The following is a 24,127-nucleotide window of genomic DNA, read 5'->3' on the forward strand; positions in this document are numbered from 1 at the left end:
CCAGATTTGTTGAACTATAAAATGTTTGCCTAGCAAGGCCTTAAATTGCTCCCTATGGTGACAGCCAACACATGTCAAGCTGCTTGTGTTTATTGGCAGTACATATATCTGTAGCAATTTTGCAGGGGAACAGCCAAGGCTGGTACCTATCATTCACACATTTGAGTTAAAATTGGGTGCCATCCCTAAGCAAAGACTTCAGTAAAGTCAGCTGCAAAAGGGCCTCTTGTCCTTCCTCTTCCATCTCCTCCTTGTGACATTCTGAGCAAACTGTTAAGAGAGCAATCTTGCAGATCTCACAAGCTAAAGCACCGAACAGATGCTAGACACCTATGATCATCAAACTCCAACCCAAACAATCTGCTCTGCGCTTGTGTAGGAGAAATCAAAAAATGGTAACACCAACAGTGAAGATCTGTCTATAAGCCTCTGGCAGCTAATTACCAATGACTATTTATAATTAGTAACAGTGGACGTGGCCAAGTCGCCTTGCAACTGTGCAGAATTTTCACCATCAGCCCTATAAACCAAAAACCATCTGTCTAGCTGGAGAGCAGAACTAAAACACCTACATGCCAAATACATCTATTAAGTTTGTTACTTGCTACCACCCAGCTGTCAAATGTGTCACACAGGTTTCAAATAGGATGTGTTATTTTTTTTAAAAAAAAAAAGGCAGGAAGGGTTCCTTTATCTCACTAATATAATGGGGAAATATTTGAAATCATGGGAAATGTTAGCGTTCTCAACTCTTCGCTTGTCACACAACTATAAGATTAGTACTTTATACTGAAGCAAAGAGAAGATCACTTAACAAACACTGTTGAACAAAAGATATAAATAGAGCTTGTTTCATAAAGGACAGCTGCTGCCAAACTACTTGTTCACATCAAGCTTATACATTCCTAAGTGAAAAATTTTACATGATCTTATTATGGACATTGGGACAAACCACTCATTTAAACAGCAAACAACACTGGGTCAAAATCCTATCACCCACTCTAAGGCCTTTAAACCAGGGGCCCCAAACTAAGGCCCAGGGGCTGGATGCGGCCCAATCGCCTTCTAAATCTGGCCCGCGGACGGTCCAGGAATCAGCATGTTTTTACATGAGTAGAATGTGTCCTTTTATTTAAAATTCATCTCTGGGTTATTTGTGGGGCATAGGAATTTGTTCATATTTTTTTCTCCAAAATATAGTCCGGCCCCCCCACCAAGTCTGAGGGACAGTGGACCCTGCTTAAAAAGTTTGCTGACCCCTGAAACCAGTTGCCTCTATGCTGATACCTCTTTTGGAAATGGCTACCCATTGACTGTTCAGTACTGTATGTAGCTCATTGGTAGCTTGGCCCCAAGTTCAATCTCCAGGTATGGCTAGAAAGGACTCCTGTCTTGAAACTCTGATAGCCAGTGCAGCTGCTACTGAACTAGATGGGCCAGTGGTCAGAGCAAAGGCAGCTGGCTATGTTCCTATGCTGGCGAAACCTGATGTTGAAAGGGAAATAAAAATGAAATGCCTCTCAAAGAATAATTTAACAGCAGATGAAAGCCATCACTCTTACAAATTTCCCTAATTTAAGCATGCTGTCTTTTCACCACCCCACTTACAGTTCCTCCCAAGGGCTTTCTTGGCTCAAACAGTAATCTCTCTTACTCCATTCTTTCAAGACAACCCCACTGAATTCCCTTGCCACTCGTTCAGACAACAGTACCCTGGGGGACAAATTTACAGATTAGCTAGAAACAGGTACCCAGGCAACTATACTAATTTTGATAGCACTGACATCTACCTGAGTTTCTTGTATGAAATATTAACTAATATCCTTCAAAAATTATTCCAATATTACCTAAGAGGCTCCCCCTAGTCTCTCTCCCTCTCTGCATTTCCTATAATTTAATCAGTGGTACAGCAGAGTAGGTGCACAGCTCTGGGACCTAGTTTTCAGAGCCTAAGTGATGACATCATTTGCTGGAGCACCAGGGTAATTGACAGGCTTTCCTTGCTTGGACAACTGAATGAGGAGACCATGAGGACTTTCAATTTTGTCTGTGACAGGTTGGCACAGAGAAGATCAGAGAATGAAGAAAATAACTAAGTACAAAGCAGACACTTCTTTTCTTTGATGAGGTTCCTACTTCATGTGAACAGCATAATGGTAATGGATTTTTATTATTATTATTATTATTGGGAAGATGGTTTGAATATGAATGAAAAGGTAAATAGTGAATTTCAGATTGCTGAAGAACCAAATGTGTCTTTCAAGATAAACCTAGGGTACTGTCAGGGGGTTGTTGCGGCTACTCTCGAGAAAAGACGTTCCAGTCTGCACTGTCTTTAAAGATATTATTGTGCATACTATTTACAGTGCAGATATAACAAAAAACATGACTGCCTAGTCCGATTCAGAACCCGGCAATGGCTGCCTCCTGCTTTTCGGCCAGCATAAAAGCCTGGGCATCCCAAAACGCCGCCCCTTCGCCCTATGTGTGGGCGCGTGCCTTAGTTCGGGCACCAGAAGGAGAGGTTTCCCCTCTTGCTGGCTGGGGCGGCACCTGGGCTCCGACGTCTCACTGAGTCCCTCATCCGCTGACCCTCAACCAGAGTGGTGCCATGGCTCTGACAAGTCTCTTAGCCCTTCCAGCACACTCTGTTCTCCATAGCATTGCCAGGGCTCAGACACCTCACTCCAAACGGCTCCATTCCTCATTCCCTCCTCCCGACTCGCTGCTTGCATAGCTGCCAAGTTTTCCCTTTTCTCGCGAGGAAGCCTATTCAGCATAAGGGAAAATCCCTGTAAAAAAGGGATAACTTGGCAGCTATGGCTGCTTGTGCTGTAGCTGGGCGAAGTGCTGGTCAGGATGACGGGGGGGGGGGAGAGGCTCCCTGTAAGTAGTCCTGCTGACAGGTACTGTTTCCCAAACTTGGGTCTCCACCTGTTTTTGGACTACAGTTCCCATCATCCCTAGATAGCAGGACCAGTGATCATGGATGATGGGAATTGTAGCCCCAAAGCAGCTGGAGACCCAAGTTTGGGAAACCTTGACCTAGAAAATCAGAAGTAAGCACCACTGACTTACTCCTAGGGAAGTCATAAGGCTGTAGCAACTGCTGATCCTAATAAACTGGATATTATACTACAGTGGTGCCTTGCAAGACGAAGTAATTCGTTCCACGAGTCGCTTCGTCTAGCGAGATTATCCTCTTGCGAAGCGCCGAAAACATCGCAAAACGCTTTCGTCTTGCGAGTTTTCCGTTGCGCGAGGCATTCGTCTTGCGAGGTACGACTGTATGTACTCTTAGGGGGTGCACATAAGTGTATGTATACAATGGATCATCACACCTGTCTTCAATTTTGGACTCTCCATAGGTGGGTGTATAAGGCCTGTCATGCAGAGTTCCTGAACTTCAAAATTTACCACACCAAGCAATGGAAGACCCCTTAAAAATGGGGATAGGGGGAAAGAATGTTTTTATGGCTTCTAAAGTAAATACAGTACAAGATTTCCAGTAGAGATGGTTCTAACTTCAGGATCATGCAGATGCCCTTAATGGTAGATACAATGCTTCCACACCCTCACAGTTACTTACTCCCCAAATCCCTGTTGTGATTCTGAAGCACCCTGGAACAACTGATTCAGATGGCCAATTTGGGGAGGTACAAAATTTCCAACCCAGATATCCATTATACACAGAGAGAAATAATCCCCAGTGTGTCCCACTTAAATACAGAAAACTCTAAAGGCAGTGTGAAAGTGACAATTTTCTGATGAAGCTGGAAAATTGAAACCTACAAGCATCCCCAGGCACCCATTTACTTTTCTCTCTCTACCATCTTAAATCATTCTTACGACCATTTGGAGAAAATAAGTTTTCACATGATGGCAAGCAACCAAGCTCTAGAGTAAGGTGCTCCCTACCTTGAAGATTGCTAGAACAGCTTTGTTATTGTCAGTAATAGGTTTGTTTCTAATGCAGATTGCTGGGAAAGCAGAAAGAAAGGGAGTGGGAACACACTGCCTATTTGGAACAACAATAATCTCTCTGTGATTATTTCAATGCGTTTGAGAGAGGACATACAAGAATGAAACAGAGGGTGCTAAAAAAGCTGTCATTTCCCTCCCCTCCCAAGAAAGCAAGCATGTTTTACACCAATTGTTATTAATCCCACCTTTCCTGTCAAAGAACCTCATTATGAATGCATCAGCACAATGTCACCGCTGTGTCCCTCTGGGATACATATGTAATTGAAACTTCAAAGTCATTTAAGAATGATTGTTTTACCCTGATAAAAAGGCACTAAGTTTAGATATTTAAAAATTGTTACAACAATGGCTGCATTGCAAAATGCTATCCAAAAAAAATTATTAGGCAGAACCTCAGAGAGTTTTATTTGGGGGGAAAGCATGTTTCCAGCCCTTATGGCTTCCCCGGAAAAATGAAAATACAGGTGCTATAAAGAAAAAAAACTTTTTATCTATTAGCACAACAGGTTTTTTTATTTAAAAAAAACCCACAGAATAGATTGGTCTCAGACCAATTCGAATTCTAAAACCAGCTTCTTAGAGGAAAACATCTTAGATGCTTATATTAAATTAAGGGGTCAATACCAGATAATTTTGGGTCCAATATTTCAGGTGCGATACACCTTAACTCTATTTCAGGTGTGATACACCTTAACTCCATAATCTTATGAGTAAACCCCTTTGAACACAGTAACTTACTTCAGAGTAAACATGCACAGGAATACGCTATGAAAACTTGATTTTTAATTAGTTAGAGACAGCTGCTTTTATTACTAATAATATCAACACAGTAAAAAGGTAAAGGGACCCCTGACCATTAGATCCAGTCGTGACCAACTCTGGGGTTGCGGCACTCATCTCACGTTATTGGCCAAGGGAGCCGACATACAGCTTCCAGGTCATGTGGCCATCATGAGAAAGCCATTTCTGGCGAACCAGAGCAGCACACGGAAACACTGTTTACCTTCCTGCTGTAGTGGTACCTACCGGTATTTACCCACTTGCACTTTGACGTGCTTTTGAACTGCTAGGTGGGCACGAGCTTGGACCGAGCAACGGGAGCTCACCCCGTCACAGGGATTCGGACCGCCAACCTTCTGATCAGCAAGCCCTAGGCTCTGTGGTTTAACCCACAGTGCCACCCGCGTCAACACAGTACCATTGTAATAATTCATCATTCAGTTTTTTTCCAGGGGTATATGGTCATATGTCTAAAACAAGTTGAATGTTAAAGGACAAGTTATGGTAATCAGCTTTGGAGGTTTATAGAGTCTACAGGGTTCTGAAAACCTTGAGATGCATCTACCTCACAAGGATCCTTACTTTGTTGATTGCTTAGTTTGACATAGCCACTCCCTGAAATCCTTTCCCCACACTTCTGTAGCACAGACACACACACACACACACACACACACACACACACACCTCTTGTTTACAAAATAACCTTGAGGTGAATAATGCAGAAAAAAGGAACACTGAAAGATCCGTACCCTTGTTGAGAAAAGTTGCAAAAGAAATATTTTTCCCCTGCTATGAAGATTCTGTCGCCAAGAAGAATTGTCTTCCATGGTAAATGCTAGGGTAACCTAAAGGTAAATGTAAAGGACCCCTGACAGTTAAGTCCAGTTGCGAACAACTCTGGGGTTGCGGCGCTCATCTCACATTACTGGCCGAGGGAGCTGACGTTTGTCCACAGACAGTTTTTCCAGGTCATGTGGCCAGCATGACTAAGCCGCTTCTGGCGAACCAGAGCAGCGCACGGAAACACCGTTAACCTTCCCGCCGGAGTGGTACCTATTTATCTACTTGCACTTTGACATGCTTTCGAACTACTAGGTTGGCAGGAGCAAGGACCGAGCAACGGGAGCTCATTGTCGACCTTCCGATCGGCAAGCCCTAGGCTCAGTGGTTTAGATCACAGCGCTACCCGCGTCCCTTTTGAGGGTAGCCTAGGCCCTGATACATTTTCTACCTTCCTAAATTTTTCTGATTTAAGGGGGAAATTGCTTCTCTCTTTCTTGAGTGGGCAACAGTTATTTTAGGGTATGGCATATCAAGGCTCTTATTCTGACTAACGGCTATTGTCTACCATTGGAAAAAAATAGCACCTATGGGGATGTAGATGGCCAACTGTAAATTGGATCCATGCCCAAAATAGATGGTAAAAGCCAGCTGGAAACTTCAAATTACTGGCGATTCCCTTGTGGTGATAGCCAGGATCTCAGACAGTCTTAAATGAGTAGTCCACTGACTACTTTTTCTGAAAGCTAGAACACTGCCACTGCTTTCACAGCCACATCTCCAAGCTTCTCTTTTAAGAAGGGAGTGTAGGCTCTCTTGGATCTGTGCCACTTTATACTTTTAGTTACAGCTAGGTACAATGCAACCATGCCGGGACTTCCAGATCAAGCAGGATTTTTATGGATCTGATCTTAAACGGTCCTCAGTTTTGGTAGGGTTGTTCCAAATACGTCCCATGGAGTTCATGTTCTGCAGTCATGGAGGCCGTGCTTATTCAGGAACCAAACTGCAAGTGAATGAAAGGATTTTGCAAGAGCCATAGCTCAGTAGTACAGCACATAATTTGCACATAGAAAACCGCAGGGGGAATCCCCAGCACCTGAAGCTTTACAAAACACTTTGCATAGTCAATGAGGGAGGAAGTCCTACGTGAGAGCCTGGAGAGCTACTAACAGTCAGAGCAGATAATACTGGACTAGAAGGGCAAATTGTCTAACCTGATATAATGGCAACTTTATATTTTGGAATGGAATACAATATATGCCAGGGTCTAGAATCTGTAACCATGGCTCATAATTAGAGTTACAAATCTAATTTAACCTATAAAGAATGTGAAATTACCGTACCTTTCTTTGGGGGGGGGGTGTCCTGCATCCACTTATTTCTCCATAAATGTTCATACTTCATATTTCACTCCTATATAGAAATATTAAAACTGGAGGGGGTGGGAACACAAGTGGAAGTGTACCTATTCAGAAAATCTATGCACAATTCCTTGGTTTGAGGAATGCATTCTAATTTCAGGTTTCTGGCTCTGGTCTCTTTCAACTTCAACAGACAAATGAGATACTCACAGGCTTAGTTTCCCATTGAAAAAGCTCAATGATGAGGATTTTGCATTGCTTCCAGGTCTGCATATTGACTCTGCTTGGCTAGCTTACAAGGGTCAAGACAGATGCTGCATCTTCAGTTAGAAAACAGGAAGATGATCAGTAAAGTGTTTTTAGCAGCTGGTGCCTAACCACTTTCTGGCTTCACTTTTTATTTTATCCTGAACTACTGTGGTTTGGGGTTTTGTCCCTCGTCCACTTTTAATGCTTTACCGTCTCCTCATTACTTCCCTCTAGTCAAGTAAGAAGGTTGAAAACAATTATGGCCTATAATTCCCTGCAAAGGGAAGAAGCATTCAGCAGTAACATTAACAATCTGGAAGGAACAGCAAACAGAAAGATGCTAAAGGTTTTGTAAGACCCAGACCCAGAGTTAGCCTGAAAAGGGACAATTTGCATTTCATTTTCCATCTCTTTTCACCTCCCTCTGTCTTTTTCTTTCCTCCTTAGAACTGATGAGAAGTATTCCCCCCCCCCCTATATATTTAGACAGGATCCTTACAAATACTCCCTGGGAATGATTCAGTAACATCATCCAATTTTTGTGTGTGGCAGCTGTTCAGATGTTCCATTAATCTGGTAGTGAATGGTATAGCAGCAGGTTCCCAACCAATAATTTCACCTATACATGAAACATTGCTTCCTGACATCACAGAATGCATTTTAGACACCTACTAAGATCACAGTCAAACACCACCACATTCATCAGCTCCACAATTCATTGAATAACCAAAACAAGGAAGAATGCTACCCAGTAGTCATTGTGGTATAAAGAGTAATGTCGTGAATAATCACAAACTCTGCAGAATGTAAGGACCAAACTAGCCACAGCATTAATTACACAAATGAAATTAATGTGCATATTTTTTTCTTTCAGAAATAGAAACCCTGGGGAAGCCAGAACAGCCTCATGACCAGGCATCCCCAAACTGCGGCCCTCCAGATGTTTTGGCCTACAATTCCCATGATCCCTAGCTAACAGGACCAGCGGTCAGGGATGATGGGGATTGTAGTTCAAAACATCTGGAGGGCCGAAGTTTGGAGATGCCTGCTCATGACCATGGGGGGCAGGAAGTGAGAGTTTAACTCCTCTCTCTCTCTCTCTCTCTCTCTCTCTCTCTCTCTCTCTCTCTCTCTCTCTCTCTCAAAACAAGAAATTGCCTCTTGGAAGCTGCTATATGCATATCAAGGTACATCCCCACTGGCACCAAAGGGAGCTTGATACATAAATAGGTCATTTTGCTGCCCAGAACATGTGCACAGGTGAACTGTGCAGGTACTTCTCACCCAAACATTGCCTAGAAACAATCACGCGAGAAGGAAAGGCAAAATCGGCCCCACCTACATGGCTCTGGAGATACAAAGGTTTCCATAGTAGAATGGGAAGAAACTATGAGGAAGTACTCCTTAGATTAGTACTCCTTCCTCGCTTAGATGCTACTATAACAAATGAAAGGACTCCTTCTATAATGCAATCTAAAGTGGAACCTCTCCCCACTCCCTGGTCCAAACACATGCACTATGATTCCTATTCAAGTACTGCAATCTACTTCAATAGCTAAAATAATTGGCTGTTCCCATATATTATACTGTTCAAACAGGATATTTTACAACAGGCTGGACATTCCACATATTTTAAATACTCTAGTTCAGTCACTAATGTTTGGGCACTTTTTAAAAAAAATAGTAAAATTGATGGGAAACGTTTATTGAAGAAAGCAGATAATCAGGATTATCTTTTACAATTCACTTCTGATCAAGAGTTAGCAGAATGGGAAAGAGAAACGTTTTACACTTTTATAAAATTCAATCAAGTCCCCTCCAAACAACCAGTTCTGGAAGTATAACACACACAAACCTCTAGGAACTGTTCTACACAAAGTGAGATTTCTATATTATGATCCAGTTCAGACAAAACAATCTAGGACTCAGCCAAATATACCCATGAGATTTCTCCATTCATGTATCCAACTTCAGTGAACCATATGACATTCAAACCAGAAAACTGTGGTTTAAGGGCTGCCAAGAAGCCATGGTGTGATAGCAGCTTCAGATCCTAGTTTCATAAGCTGATTTGTAGAAAGTCCTTAAACCACAGCTTCCGAGTTTAAACATTGTGGGTAACTGTGGTTTAAGGAACCAATATATATTTGCCAGAGCAATGCTTTTGAGGAGAGAAGGAAAGGTGGGAATATGTGATTTCATGTTTTGTCCCTGGTCCAATAAACCATGATTTATCAGATTGTACCTGCTAATATCTGAACTAGGCCTGAATCTTCATCACCACCCCACCCTGATTTATCAAAATAGCCACCCTGCAAGAAACTCAAATGTATTATCATCTGACGTGTTGTCCACACTTCATATTATTACACTGCACTTCTATTTAAAGCTTAAGTTAACTACAAAGCGAGAGACAGTCAGCAGAACCTCAGAGTTCTAGAGTACACTCAAAACTTAGAAAGAACTAAACACTTTCATCTGGCCATTCACCTAGCATTTCATATGGACTTATTGCAGCTCCTTAATCTGCAGCCAAGACACTCTCCAAAAGCCTTGCCTACCATATTTTGCCAGTTCCAAGCTGCCATTGTACTTTCCCTTGTTGTCTATAGTCTTACCTTACAAAGGTCCAGATGGACTGGCTATAGAATATCCTTTGCTAGGATGGATTCAGCCATAACTGCTTTCATATATTGAACCCACTGATAAGAGACAAGGTGACATATAATAAACATATCACACACAAACCACAATTGAATGGTCACTTTGTTACCTTCAAGGAAAACAACAGATCAGGCTTTATTATGATGACTTGACATACAAAGTTTACCAATGAGATGTGAAGAAATATAACTATCACAACTCTTGTACTCTGGGTGTTTAAGAAATATGACCTTAATCTGGAAGGAACAGACTTAACTGGACATATTAGTGAAATATTACTTGCTAGCCAAGCCTGAACTCTCCATGGGTTCTATTGAAACAACTTGCTGAACCCACAGGACCTATAAACCAAAACTTAATATATAGCACATAGTGGTAAAATGACACGAATAAAAAGAACTATATCAGCTATACATTGCTTAGCAGAATGAAGTAGAACACCCACCCAGTCCAAGGAAGATATTATGTTGGAGACCCAAGGCAACTGAATAATTGAGAGATTTCTTGATAGGATATTTGCCTTGTACTTTAACTGGTTGGTCAGAATATCAGATCAAATCATGAATTTTCTAAGTGAATGGAAAAAAGCAGAGAACCTCAATGCTCTAAATTGGAAGACAGATATATAGGCCTCATTTGCACATACAGTGGTACCTCGACTTACGAAGACGATCCGTTCTGCAGCCGTCTTCATAAGTCAAGGTTTTCGTTTGTCGAAGTGTGCAGTCAGCGCATGTGCGGAGCATGATTTCGTGCTTCTGCGCATGTGCCGACCATGTGCAGAACGAGCGTGCCTGGCGCGCGCAGCAAAAAGACTTCCGGGGTTGTCGACTTCGGAAGTCGAAACCTTCAGAAGTCGAATCGTTCAGATGTCGAGGTATGACTGTAATGGTAAGCCATAGGTAATGGCTTATAATTAATGCACCAAATTGGGCTGCTTTAACTGCATGAGATAATTCCCAGCTTTATGGTATGTACAAACCACATACATAACCAAGGTTTGTTCTTGGTTTGTTATTATTGTTTGTCTGAGCAAAACAAACCATGAAGCTGGTTCAGACATAATGCTAAATTAGGAATCATGGTTTGTTGCTACCACACAGTAGTATGGGGAGCAAAACAGCTTAAATCAGTGTATTCACGGTAAACTATTAGCTTCTGGACATGGGCTGACTCAATAGTATTATGAAGACAAAATCCTCCTGGCATTGGAATCCCTTCTGTCAGGATTCCTTGTAACTTTCTGTGAAGCATTTGGTCCTGAAAAATATCAAAGCCACAAAGAACCATAGTAAAATAGAGGTGTATTTCTAAGATCATGCAACATAATAGAAGTTCATAGAAACTGCAATGTTGTCAACAATCCTTTTATTATTTGCCGGATGTAAGATTTTACCCTTAGAACATAAAGCCTTTCATAAGAAGCTACAGATTATGATATTGAAAGCAATAACTCACTTGTTATGATTGTCCAGGCTTCGAGTACCAAGGAAGTTGCAAGTAAAATAATTATACAAGACTAAGTCTACCAGTCTCCAAGCTGAATTGGTTGGTTATTGCATTTAGATCCCTAAACAAGCTAGGGTCAGGAAACTTATTGAACCATAGACTTCAGGACCTCAAATATAAACCTGCCAATCCACTTGGGTCAATTAGAGAAGTCTTTTGTACATTAATTCCTATAGGAGATGTGGTTTGATGGGAGCACATGAAAACAATGTTGCGGCAATCAGTCTGAGACATTCTCCACCCCAGGAGTCTCCAGCTGAAAACTTCCTATTTGAACAGGCATTTGACTTCACCAAAATTTGAATTTGCCTGGCTCCGGTACTATTGATGATTATACTTCCCAATCTCTTACATGAATTTGAATTATTATAGTTTTCGAATTTTGTCATTGTTAGATGCCCTGGGCATTTCACAAGCATCAGAAAGGTGAGATTGTGGCGGGAATGATTAGAAGTAATGCTACTTCTGTCACATTCTTTCCAACCCCAATCATATGTGCACTTACTAACACATTTTTAGTGTTGATGCATAGTCAAGCTAATGTAACTCTGACGGAACAGATTGTGTTCAATTGAGCATTACATCCAACCATTTACAAGGAGAATTGCCAGCTCATTTTTTGCTTCTAGAATCTTTGGATGGACCAGGTAGAATCTGACTGCCAGTCAGGAAAAGAATGAGGAAGAAGATAAATCTCTGTTGAAAATTAATATGGCATTGATGATATACATTTTGAGGTGTACAGAAATGCAGAAGAAAGTGTATTTTGGGGGGGAGGGGTCAATGCATTCACCTAGATTGCACTATTATGATTATTACAGCCAAAAAGAGATTGTTGGAAGTTAACACTGCTCCAGAATGAAAAAAAAAACCTTGTGGCACCTCAGAGCTTTTAAAATATGTAAGATTCAAAGAAACTGGTAACGGGTATGAAAGAAAAAGAACCTCCAGAAGTTGAAGATCAAAAAAAACAAAAGAAATGGCAACTCTTGACATTCTCTCTTACTGCTAGCTTTGAGAGCTTAAATTCCAACATGTCAAGTAGCAACAACCTACAGTTAGTGAAACTGCAGTCACACCACACAGAGCAGGCAGAAGTCATTTGGAAGAGGCAATATGTGAAGAGCAGCCTGTTAAATGAAAAACCAAAACATCAAACAAACAGGCAAGTGCTGGAATCTTAAAAATCATTCTGCCACTTTATTGGAAATCAATTTGTCTCCCCTAGGACAGGAATAGTATAATGGAAAAAGCTTACATCCAGTAAGGGGGCCAAGCTGTTGATTTCTGTACAACAGGCAAATATTAAAGGGCAGCAGCTGCTGGAAAATACATAAAATGAAAAGTCTAAAGAAAAACCCAAACCCCTGAACAGCCTAAACTGAATTGCTGAAATATGCTTTGAAAAAAAAACCTTTTTGGAGGTGCCAGTCTTCAGCATATAACTACTTCAGTTACACAGGCAAAACCCAGCACCAGCCAAGGGCAGTTATACAGAATCTATAAATATATAAACAGGTTCAGGACGACAATTTCTTCCACGCTGCAATCCAATGCATGTTTACCCAAAAATGAGTCCAAATGTGCTCCCCAAACATGTTCGACGCTGCAGTCCTAATATTTCCATTACCTGAGCAACATGATTGAAAACGAATACCAGTGATGTAATGTAACAGATGGCAATACTGAAGCTGCAAGATAGCTACCCAGACAGTGAAAGAGACCTGCGGCTCACCAGCTGTTGCTGGAGTGCAGCTCCCATCACCCCTGACCACTAGCTATGCTGCTTCAGGCTCATGGGAATTGGAGTCCAACAACAACTCACCGAGGTCCAAAGGTTTCCCATCCCTGAAGTAAGCAAAGTTCTTAAGGATGCCACTGACTACTATCTCCCAAAGATTTTCAAAACTGAAATAATAACAGAGATGGAGGAGTGAGCTTCAGTTATAAGAATAATAATAATAATTTATTATTTATACCCCGCCCATCTGGCCGGGTTCCCCCAGCCACTCTGGGCGGCTTCCAACAACAGTTGACAGGAATGCCCCTTAATTCCGGGGGGGTCAGGGGCTGGAGAACCAAGCAAGATTTAACTGGTTCATCCTATCCTAGGTGCAGCTTTGGAAGAAGCAAATATTCAGCTCAAGTCTTTAAAAGCCAACTAAACACATCTCTGTCATTCTACTGTTTCTTATTAAGACCTACTAGCTTAGCCATATTTGTCTTTATTTATTTATTAATTAAATTTCTATACTGCCCTTCATCCAAGGATCACAGGGCAGTTTACAGTATAAAAACACAAAAACGCGTAACATAAAAACAAACAAAACAATAGCCCCCTCACACACAGTTTAAAATGCCATAGATTGGTTAATTAACCACAAAGGCCTGGGAGAAGAGGAATGTTTTTGCCTTGGGCCTAATTATTCATAATGAAGGCGCCTGGCAAACCTTCCTGGGGAGAGCATTCCACAAGCAGGGAGCCACTGCAGAAAAGGCCTGTTCTTGTGCTGCTGGCCCTTGGGGACGCACCCCGGGCGGCAGTAGCAAGCGCTTTGCCGCTGAATGGATCCTCTTCTTCCTCCAAAGAAATCTCATCAGGGTCTGAACACTGACTAGTCCCGTCTCACACACACACACACACATAAGATGACTCTTTCTTTAAGATATCATGTCTTAGACATGACAATGTTGCTCCTCTGTCTGTCTCTGCCAGCAGAAGAAATCACCAAGCTAGTGAGAAAGATTTAATAAAACCCTTGTATCTGCAGGCAATTACCAATGGAGGAAGTTCTATGGGCAGTCCAGTGTCACACTACCAGATGCAACAGGTCTTTCCCTTCCTTCCTTTATTTTCATGTGCAACCTTCATGCCAATCCACCAGAGGAAGTACATGGGAGTCTCATTTGCAGAAGTACAATGCCACAATTGGATATCACTCTATTATATGGTATAATTAACTATCCGAATGCACTGCTACTCTTACTTAGTTGGATATATTTTTTACAAGTATTTTCTGAATTTACGCATGAATATTTTTTGTTTTTGTTTTGTTTCTGCATGATAACACTGAGGTCTATTCTAAGCCCAGATAATAAAACATTCCATTGTTTACTACAATATTGATGGTTTCTATTTTCAACATTCCCCCCCCCTCCATATTCTTATAGGGTGGCAATGACCAGGGCCAGAATAATCCTGGTCAGGCCATAAGAGCAAGAGGAACTCCATTTTGTATATTCAATTCTAAATCTCTCTGCCTCTGATAGAAAGCAAACAGGCACAGCATGTTTGCACATCTAATGCAAAGATCTAACCACACACAGCACTTCTAAGAAATTCTAGCATAAACCACAAGAGCAAGAGGATGCAGCCCACCGCAAATTCTAAGTAGAGCACAACCACAATTGTGCCTGTAAAATTCCACATAGACACGTGTATGAAGGTACCAGGTACATAACGCCACCTAGTAGAGTTGGGCGGGTGACTTTGCATCTTGGGGTGCTCTCTCTTGATTGGTTGATGAAGTACTGCAGAAAGGCTGATCTTCACTTCACTCTGTCAAAAAGGTATAAAAGCACTCTGTGTATGCCCATGGGTCGGGCAGAATGAGAAACTCATTCTCACTGCCACCATTTATTGCAATAAATGTTTTAATAAATCTGTTTTATAATATGTACAACTGCCTGAGATTTCGTCTGGTCAATTTGGGAAGCCAATCATCCATATTACATTTCTGCTGACCTTACATTTCTGGTGCCGTGCGTGACTCGGATGAGGGCATTTCCCTGAACCAGAGGCAGTCCCCTTTTGCCCCACTGGACAGGGCGCAGATTCCTAACGGCGCCTCTGGTCTGGTGCACACCGGCACTTTTTCCGGAGGATCAGAGGTGGCCCTTGAGTTTCCGTGCCCTGGACGAAGAGGCAAAAGGACCGAGGTTGGAAGGGAAGAACAGGAAAAGCCGGCTGGGGTAAGTAGAAAGGGAAAAGGTACCTTGAAGGGAATTGGCCCCCTTTAATGAGGGGAAGGGAGATCCTGATCACATCTCCAGCGTGTTGGTAGTACTCAGTTAATTAGAGGTCAACTGGGAAAACCATGCGCTTTGGGTAAGAGGCAAAGGGAGGAGGAAAATGTGTATGTTAGTAGTCAGTAGGGAGGAGGTCCCCTGACAAATAGACATTTAGGAAACAAGGAAAAACTGGGAGGTAGAGTGTGGTAAAGTGTCCAATGCATGGTATGTGTGGCAAAGTTTGCAGTGCGTGCTGTGAATGAGGGGATACTTTACAGGGCCATAAATGGGAGGAGTATGGTCAAGAGGAGGGAAAAATGTGATTTCCCTAGAATTCATGATAGATAAATTCAGAATGTCATAAAAGACATTTAATTTACAAGTCCTGCCAACAACAAGTTCAGAGAAAAAGGGTGGTGCAAACCAGTATTTCCCCCCCCCCCCAGAGAGAAGAAAGGCATTTTGAGAAAGAAGATGAAGAGAAAGGCAGTGGTTAAACAGCAACAAATAATGGCTCAAGGACCAGTGAGGAACCAGAAGGGGTTCAAAGGTCACTGGTGAAGGTCAGTTGCTAGGACGGAGATGTCTCGGTCAATGTAAAAGAGGAAGGAAGAGTGTTCGGAGAAAGATGGGACAAGGGGGTCCCAGCAGAAGAGAGTTCGTCGGTTTGGCAGGCATGGCAAAGAGCCATGGTCAAGGTGACTTAAGAGTTACCTGCATCTGGACTTTGTTATAAATATAGGCACCCAGTATTCTGCTTTTAAATATCCTTGAAAGAGCCCCCCCCCAAAAAAAAACCAAAAGAAGCATCAGACTGATTTTATGCCTAAAAGGGCTGTACAAACAGACAGCGGAGGATTGGTTCAGAAAAATCATCTCTGCAACCTTTAGAATGCTATTCACCATACTAGAAATGAGGCTACCCCCCCCCCCACAGGAAACTGACAAAATGCCAGTAACGGTGCTCAGAAAATGTTTTCATATGCTTCAGCTGGCTTCAAAAGAAAAGAAAAGAAAAAAATCATGTACTTAAGTAGTTCACAACGCAAGAGACAATAGATTTTATTTGAACAATTATAATCTTTTCCCCAAGTCCTGTTGTAGCTGTGCAGACTTTAGTTTTTGGGGAAACTTACAAGAATGGGGAAAAAAGAGACATTTGAGTCCTTCTAAAAGCAAACTACGTTTAAAGGGTTTTACCCTCCTACCTGCAACCCCATTTCATATGTTTTTGTGACAGCAACGTTGGAAAATTTGTAGAACTGCATATTTTAATGAAATGAATGTTTATCAACTAAAGAATTCAGGATAAGGTAGAAGGAAGTTATACTGAATGGAGATTTGTGTGTAAAGACATTGTCTGTTTGAATCTAACACTACCATTGGAAGACAGGCTGCGAAAAATCTCAAGCAGTCTCTCAAACCTCCGGCAGAGATGTGTGGCGTAACCCCCCTTATTTGGTTACACAAGCGATTCTGCATGATTTGTATTTGCACAACTTGCTTTCTCCTGCAACCTGCACTTAGAGACTGTGGCTGTGCCTGGCTGGTGTTGCCATTTCGGACATTCTATTGTGTGACATTGTGTGACCAAGACCGTTGCTGTGAAAGTAGGGAGAAAAAGATGTTATGCTTTGGAGGTCCACGTTTCAGCTTACAAAAACACTACTGCTCTAAATGCTTTGACTTTAAAAAAAAATTATGTCTCACGGAAACAGCCCGTTGCTACAAAGCAGCTGTAAGTTTTTTCTTCTTCTAGAAACCACAAGACTTTGCATAATTTGAAAAACAGGCTTCAGTATCCTAGCAGAACTCAGCCGTCGGCAGCTGGATGGGAGGCAAATACGGATTTAAAGGACCCCTCCTTAACCCTGCACATGCATGAAGTTCTGTGGAAGGAAAGAGAAACCACGAGGAGATCCTGAAAGATGGACCAGACGTGGAATCCTGTTGCAAGCCTTGTGAAATTCGGCAAAGACTGCTGTAAGGCACTGCTGCTATATCCCAGAGATGACTTCTCAACTAACTGCTGCTACATCCCAGAGATGACTTCTGTGTGCCAGACACACCTCAATGTCCAATACGTGGGACGCACTACCTCGGAGAGTTTGGTGGTGGACTAACCAGCAAGAAGTTCTAAAACAGCAGCGGCAGCTACAAGGACAATCTCTCTCTCCCCCCCTCCTTTGTTTTTTATCTACAGGAAATCACTCGAGCGAACAGCGTGTAGCCTTGCGGAGCCTGACACGATGGTTCCAGCCTGACGCTAGCGAGTCCCTGAGTGAATCCTTGAAGGAAGGGAGACGAGACCCTCTTCATTCCTAGGTGGTGAGGTATCCATTCCATCCGGTGAAAGTGCCTGAGATGACCCCCTGGATCCACACCCTGCTGTACCTAATCAGGAGTGGGTACCCAGCGCACGGTGCACCAGTTTCCCCTTGCAGCGTCTGACCGGCAAAAGACGTCCAGCGCATGGGAAACCGAAGTAGCCCCTGCTGTGACACTCCGGACGCTGTCACTCGACGCACGGGTTGAGGAATGTCCATCTTATGCAGCACCAAACATCAAGGAGACAAGGAGACGCAGTAAATCTTAGACCCTTATATATGTATGTATGTATGTATATTTGTATGGGAGGCATCAATTGAGTGGGACCCACAGTAGAAGTCTACCTGCCCCCAAAGCAGTATCCTTAATTTGGAAGGAAGGGCAGTGTACCTGCCTCACTTGAGCGAACAGACCCAAAACAGTTTCAGAAATTGAACCATGGGGTGGGTTCCAGCAACTCCCTAGGTCATACAGATATGGGGAGGGTTCCAGCAACTCCCTAGGTGATACAGGGCTATAGCTGGGTTGGGGATGTAACTGGAAGAGCTGGCCAGGTGCACCCCTCAGTTCTGGCTTTGGAAATGATGGGAGAAGCTTCTGGTAGCCCACTGATATCTAATGCAAGCCTCTCCTGATTCTGGCAAACTGGAACAATAGCCATTCTTTCTGTAGCCAAATGCTCAGCTAGGACAAACCTCCAATTGTTATATATATATATATTCCTGGCCTTTAGAACTGTGTAGGAACTTTTGAAACCCACTGATTTGCATTGAAGCCCAGTACTGAGCTGAGAGAGAACTGTGTATTTTCCTGCTGACATAAAGTTTTGGAAACAGTGGCTAAAGCCCCTTGGCTTTTAGATTTCTAGCAACTATAGTATCCTAGTATCTCTGAAGACTAGTGTGGCCATTATAGATTCATGGCCCACCTGAGAGAAAGAACCCTTTGTTGCCAAAAGTCTGTATTGCGATTTTTTTTGTTGTGCCTCAAATGGAAATGCAATGTAGTAGAAAGTGGCACTTGTGCTTCGACAAAAATGATGTTTGTATAATGCAAATATGTGTTTCCAGTTAGGTCTAACACGAAGGCTAAAAACTTCAACAGAAAATGCTTAGGAGTTATGGAAATAGATTAATCAAAAGCTGAACCAGGCTTAAATTCAGCAAGCATTTTTACTCTGCTTTATAGCATCAAGCTGAAGCAGGAAAAAAAAAACTTTCATGGTTATTTTACACTGACAGTTCTGCAGACTGAATGCCTTAATCTACAGGCTCTCAGAGTTTGTGTCTAGCCCTATGAATTAGCTGATGGTGTCTATCCTAACAATGAATTATCCTTTCCCCCTTAGGAAAGTTTCCAACCCCATGTGTATGTGTGGTAGCATTTTTAAGAAACTGCTTAGTAATGCACGTTATTCACAAGTTTTAGAAACACTAGCTTGTATACCTTAAGTTAAGAAGTTTCAAAATGAAGGTCTGAATGTGCCAGGTAACAAAATTTAGGTCTGTTTGTAAAATATTTTGCTATTTGATTTAAGAAAAGCAATGTACTATGTCTTTAATGACTGCTAGTTCCTGATCACAGCCGGAGGTTCCTGGAACCTTTTTAGTTCTGGTGACACTAAGAAACACTTAACAGCCTTGGTCAGGTATTTTAACTGTTCAGTAGAAAAGGCAGCCCCCACCCCAAAGTTATCTATCTGCCTTGCACTATTTCCCTGGAAGTCAAAAACCTAACATTTGAGCAAGCTTCCAGTTAGCCTTCTTCTGCCCTACATACTTCTTTGAAGCCCAGCAATCTTCTGAGGGCTCTTAAGTCTCTCAATACAGCTTCTGGTAGCCCTTCTGAGACAAGCTGAATAACAAGCTGGGAAAAGTCAGCAGAAGCTTCCTCACTTACTTTGCTCTCTGTTGCCCATCCTTTGGCCTAACATTGGAGCATGGGAAGCTGCTGGCTCCTCTGTAGAATCATAGAGACCACAAGGGCCATCCAGTCCAACCCCCTACCAAGCAGGAAACACCAGGAAACACTGTAGTGCGATGGGTCAATCAAATGGAGATGCAGAAACACACCTGTTCTTCATCTCCATATTGAAGAGGAGGGAATATAGGGTGGCAATGACCAGGGCCAGAATAATCCTGGTCAGGCCATAAGAGCAAGAGGAACTCCATTTTGTATATTCAATTCTAAATCTCTCTGCCTCTGATAGAAAGCAAACAGGCACAGCATGTTTGCACATCTAATGCAAAGATCTAACCACACACAGCACTTCTAAGAAATTCTAGCATAAACCACAAGAGCAAGAGGATGCAGCCCACCGCAAATTCTAAGTAGAGCACAACCACAATTGTGCCTGTAAAATTCCACATAGACACGTGTATGAAGGTACCAGGTACATAACGCCACCTAGTAGAGTTGGGCGGGTGACTTTGCATCTTGGGGTGCTCTCTCTTGATTGGTTGATGAAGTACTGCAGAAAGGCTGATCTTCACTTCACTCTGTCAAAAAGGTATAAAAGCACTCTGTGTATGCCCATGGGTCGGGCAGAATGAGAAACTCATTCTCACTGCCACCATTTATTGCAATAAATGTTTTAATAAATCTGTTTTATAATATGTACAACTGCCTGAGATTTCGTCTGGTCAATTTGGGAAGCCAATCATCCATATTACATTTCTGCTGACCTTACTACATTCTCCCAAATGCAAGCTAGGATATATTTAGGCAGCTACAGTTATAATGATTGTTTGGATAAAACCCAGGCCTTTATTCTCAGATACAGTGGTAGCTCAGGTTACAGAGGCTTCAGGTTACAGACTCCGCTAACCCAGAAATAGTATCTCGGGTTAAGAACTTTGCTTCAGGATGAGAACAGAAATCGTGTGGCGGTGGCGTGGCAGCAGCGGGATGCCCCATTAGCTAAAGTGGTACCTCAGATTAAGAACGGTTTCAGGTTAAGAATGGGCCTCCAGAACGAATTAACCCGAGGTACCACTGTATTTTAAAAATATGTCATACAGCGAACCATTTTATATATTACAAACTAAGTTGCATTTCAAAGCAAATTTAGGTAGGATAAGAATGTAAACATTCGATTTTTAAACCATCAAAAGTTTATTAGGGGGAAAGTAAAATTCTGCATCCCAAGGAAAACCTTTCAGGATGGATGTAAGGATTTCTGAGACTACATGTGAAACACTAAGTACCCGAAATACACTATATACATGCTAAATGTTATTGTTAAGGGTAAGCATCACAAATGAAAAAGCTTTAGGTTCCAATCCTATATGCATTCACCAGGGAATAAATCCCACTTCATTCAATTATACTTCTTATAAGTAGTCATGTATAAGATAGCACTGTTAATATATTTTAACATCTAAAATTAATGCAGCCACAGTGTTAAATGCTGGCTTTCTTCCGTTCTTTCCGTGATTCTAAAGCATGTTAGGAGATTGGAATGCTCTTGAGTGGCAGCTATTCTGAATTAAAGTGAGAAGGCACAGGTCCTGCACATGCAGCTTTCAAAATTATTCACAGTCAGGGAGCCTCTTGCCCTTCATGCCCAGTCCTCCTAAAAAGACAGATAGGATTTCAATTAAGTGTTCCTACTGGAATCCATTTTTTACTTAGCAACATGTCCTCTCTTGGGCAGCAACAGGCTCTCCAGACAGCATTTCTATTTAATAACAGAAAATCCTCAGAGAGGCACTAGCAGAGAATGTGCCAAAGTGGATTCATTATATATATGTATAAATCTACACTGAAGTGTTGGGTACTAGTTGTATAAGTCTCTCAACTCTTGAGTATTATGGTTAGATTTCCCATACAGAGAAGGGCTATCATCCTGCATTTTGTCATCAATTGTGTTTTGGCCATTCTGTCACACCAATCCATGTGCCTGGAAACCTGTGACAGTAAGGCTGGCTCTCTGTAATAATTATTACAATTATAATTATAATTTTTTTATACCCCGTCCATCTGGCTGGGTTTCCCCAGCCACTCGGGGTGGCTTCCAACAAAACATTAAAGCATAACAATCTATTAATCTATAAAACATTAAAAGCATCCCTAAACAGGGCTGCCTTCAGATGTCTCCTAAAAATCTGGTAGTTGTTTTTCTCTTTGACATCTGGTGGGAGGGCGTTCCACAGGGCGGGTGCCACTACCGAGAAGGCCCTCTGCCTGGTTCCCTGTAACTTGGCTTCTCGCAGCAAGGGAACCGCCAGAAGGCCCTCGGCGCTGGACTTCAGCGTCCAGGCAGAACGATGGGGGTGGAGACACTCCTTCAGGTATACTGGACCGAGGCCGTTTAGAGTTTTAAAGGTCAGCACCAACATTTTGAATTGTGCTTGGAAATGTACTGGGAGCCAATGTAGGTCCTTCAAGACCGGTGTTACGTGGTCTCGGCAGCCGCTCCCAGTCTCCAGTCTAGCTGCTGCATTCTGGATTAGTTGTAGTTTCCGGGTCACCTTCAAAGGCAGCCCCACATAGAGCGCATTGCAGTAGTCAGGCCTGATGCCAGGACTGTCCAGAACTTGTCTGAAGCCCAGCGCAGGAGTCTTGTTAGGATAAAGTTATACATTCAAACAAAAATGCAGGCAGTTCCTGGCAGGGCCCTCTGGCCAGTTTAACCCTCCAATGCCGAGGGCAAGTGTACCCAGCTGCCCCCAACTTTGCCTAGGCTGCCTAATGCTCTAGGTCTGGCTCTTCAGTCTAAGCAATATGTCAAATAGAGTAACTTTTCTCACTTCTCACTAGCCTGATCTGATATCTGATTGCCAGCCCTGCCCGTTACCATGGTCTTCGAGAATGGGCTGTATCCAACATAGGACTGAGTAAACTAGAGAAAAGATATCCACTTTGTGTGACAGGATGTTCTCTCCCTCTCCTAATCCTGCACACCCCCTAAATATGTTATCTGGGTTTCTCCAACCCTCTAAAGCAGAACTGTGGAGTGTGCAGAGCACAAGGGAAGGAAAGTCCCATTGTGGAAGTGGAAGTCCTTGCACTGACAGGGCACGTAAGTTGAATGCCACCCAATGTCTAATTGAAAACCACTCAATACCCACAGGGGCAGAATAAGAGGACTTGGCAAGATTGGGAGGAGGAAGGCTAGGTTAGACAGAAAAAAGTTGAGGAGGATACAGGAAAAACAAGTCCAAGAATCAAATGAGAAAGAAGGAAAGCGCAGTCTCCAATGAGGGATTGGCAACCTGAAATTCCATCAGTTGTCTGCATTTTAAAACAGAAAATGAGTATTATAAAAAGGCACTGGGAGGGGAGAAGTAGTTCAAGGCAGGTTGCTTTCTATTTTTTACAATCATAAAACCTAGCAATAAGATTCCTATCCAAATCGCTAGAAGCCAATCTTCTCTTGCTCCAAGTGCTTTATCTCAGAGAAAAAATCATTTATCTAAAAGCAGCCAAAAATAGAGGTCTAAAGAGGAAGCCATTTCAATATTCATTACAGCTTTGCTACTGCAACACGACAGTAATTACAGATAAGATTAAAGAAAAGCAGGTATATTAAGGTGTAATGAATCCCATCAATTACTAGGGACCTGGAAAATAGCCTATATTTTATTAATATTTTAAAGGGGTTGAGTGGTTCAGGTGATTTGCCCAAAGTTCTTCTAGGTCATTTGTCCAAATATTCTGAAAAATCATTTCTATCAAGATGGGGATTCTGCAGCGGAATCTGAAAGGTTGAAGTCTTGAAAGGAGGACATTCAGAAAACAACATTGATATTTGGGACTTGCTTATAAGCAACACATTTCCTGACCAGGATCAGGGAGGGAGGGAGCAGGGCAGAGGAAAGGGCAGCAAAAGTACTGAGATGACAGAACATGGACAAGAACAAAAAGATGGAAGTACAGCAAAACCTTGCCACCTTCTTTCTGTTGCAGGAAAATGGGAATATAGTTTCCCATTTCCCACCTTGCAATAAGGGAGAGCATAGTATTTATCTAGTTGAGACATTTCTTTTTTATTATGTTTTTTATTGATTTTCCAATATCATTCCAATAGCAACCTCATTATAACAATACCAATTTTATCCAATCAATACAATTATTTATGCCAATTGTTCCAATGTCAAATTATACAATTTAATCAAACAGGCCTCCCTGTGTGATAGATTTGATGACTTCATTCTTCTACATTTGTTCTGTGTTCCAAAACCTTAATAATTTCCATTCCATTCCATTCCATTCAGATATAATAATCCCTTATATAATAGCTACAATCTTGTGATTTCATTTGTGTTGGTGTATTAGGTAATTATAAAGTTTCAAGTGAGGAACTCTAACTGTAATCCTTATTCTTTCCTGTGTGTATATAACTGTGATATACGCAAACCCTTTCACCAAATGAAATCCTTTCCCAATTCCCAATCCAAACCTTCTAAATCCTTGTAGCTGGGTTCATTTTCGCAACTTCTTGTCTCATCATCTCT

At 42.1% G+C, this 24,127-nt stretch overlaps 1 protein-coding gene and 1 long non-coding RNA gene across 6 annotated transcripts in view; one reads left to right on the forward strand and one right to left on the reverse strand.

Moving 5' to 3' along the window:
- The window catches only part of SEMA5B (semaphorin 5B), a 358,202-nt gene that overhangs the window by 198,678 nt on the left and 135,397 nt on the right, over window positions 1-24,127 (reverse strand). The gene's annotated exons all lie outside the window — the stretch shown is intronic.
- On the forward strand, window positions 14,503-18,920 carry LOC132592650 (uncharacterized). Its single transcript, XR_009558163.1, has 2 exons — window positions 14,503-18,134; window positions 18,173-18,920. It is a non-coding gene; the product is annotated as an uncharacterized LOC132592650 (long non-coding RNA).

Source organism: Zootoca vivipara, chromosome 1 (assembly GCF_963506605.1).
Source record: "Zootoca vivipara chromosome 1, rZooViv1.1, whole genome shotgun sequence".
In the NCBI taxonomy this organism is placed as follows: domain Eukaryota; kingdom Metazoa; phylum Chordata; class Lepidosauria; order Squamata; family Lacertidae; genus Zootoca; species Zootoca vivipara.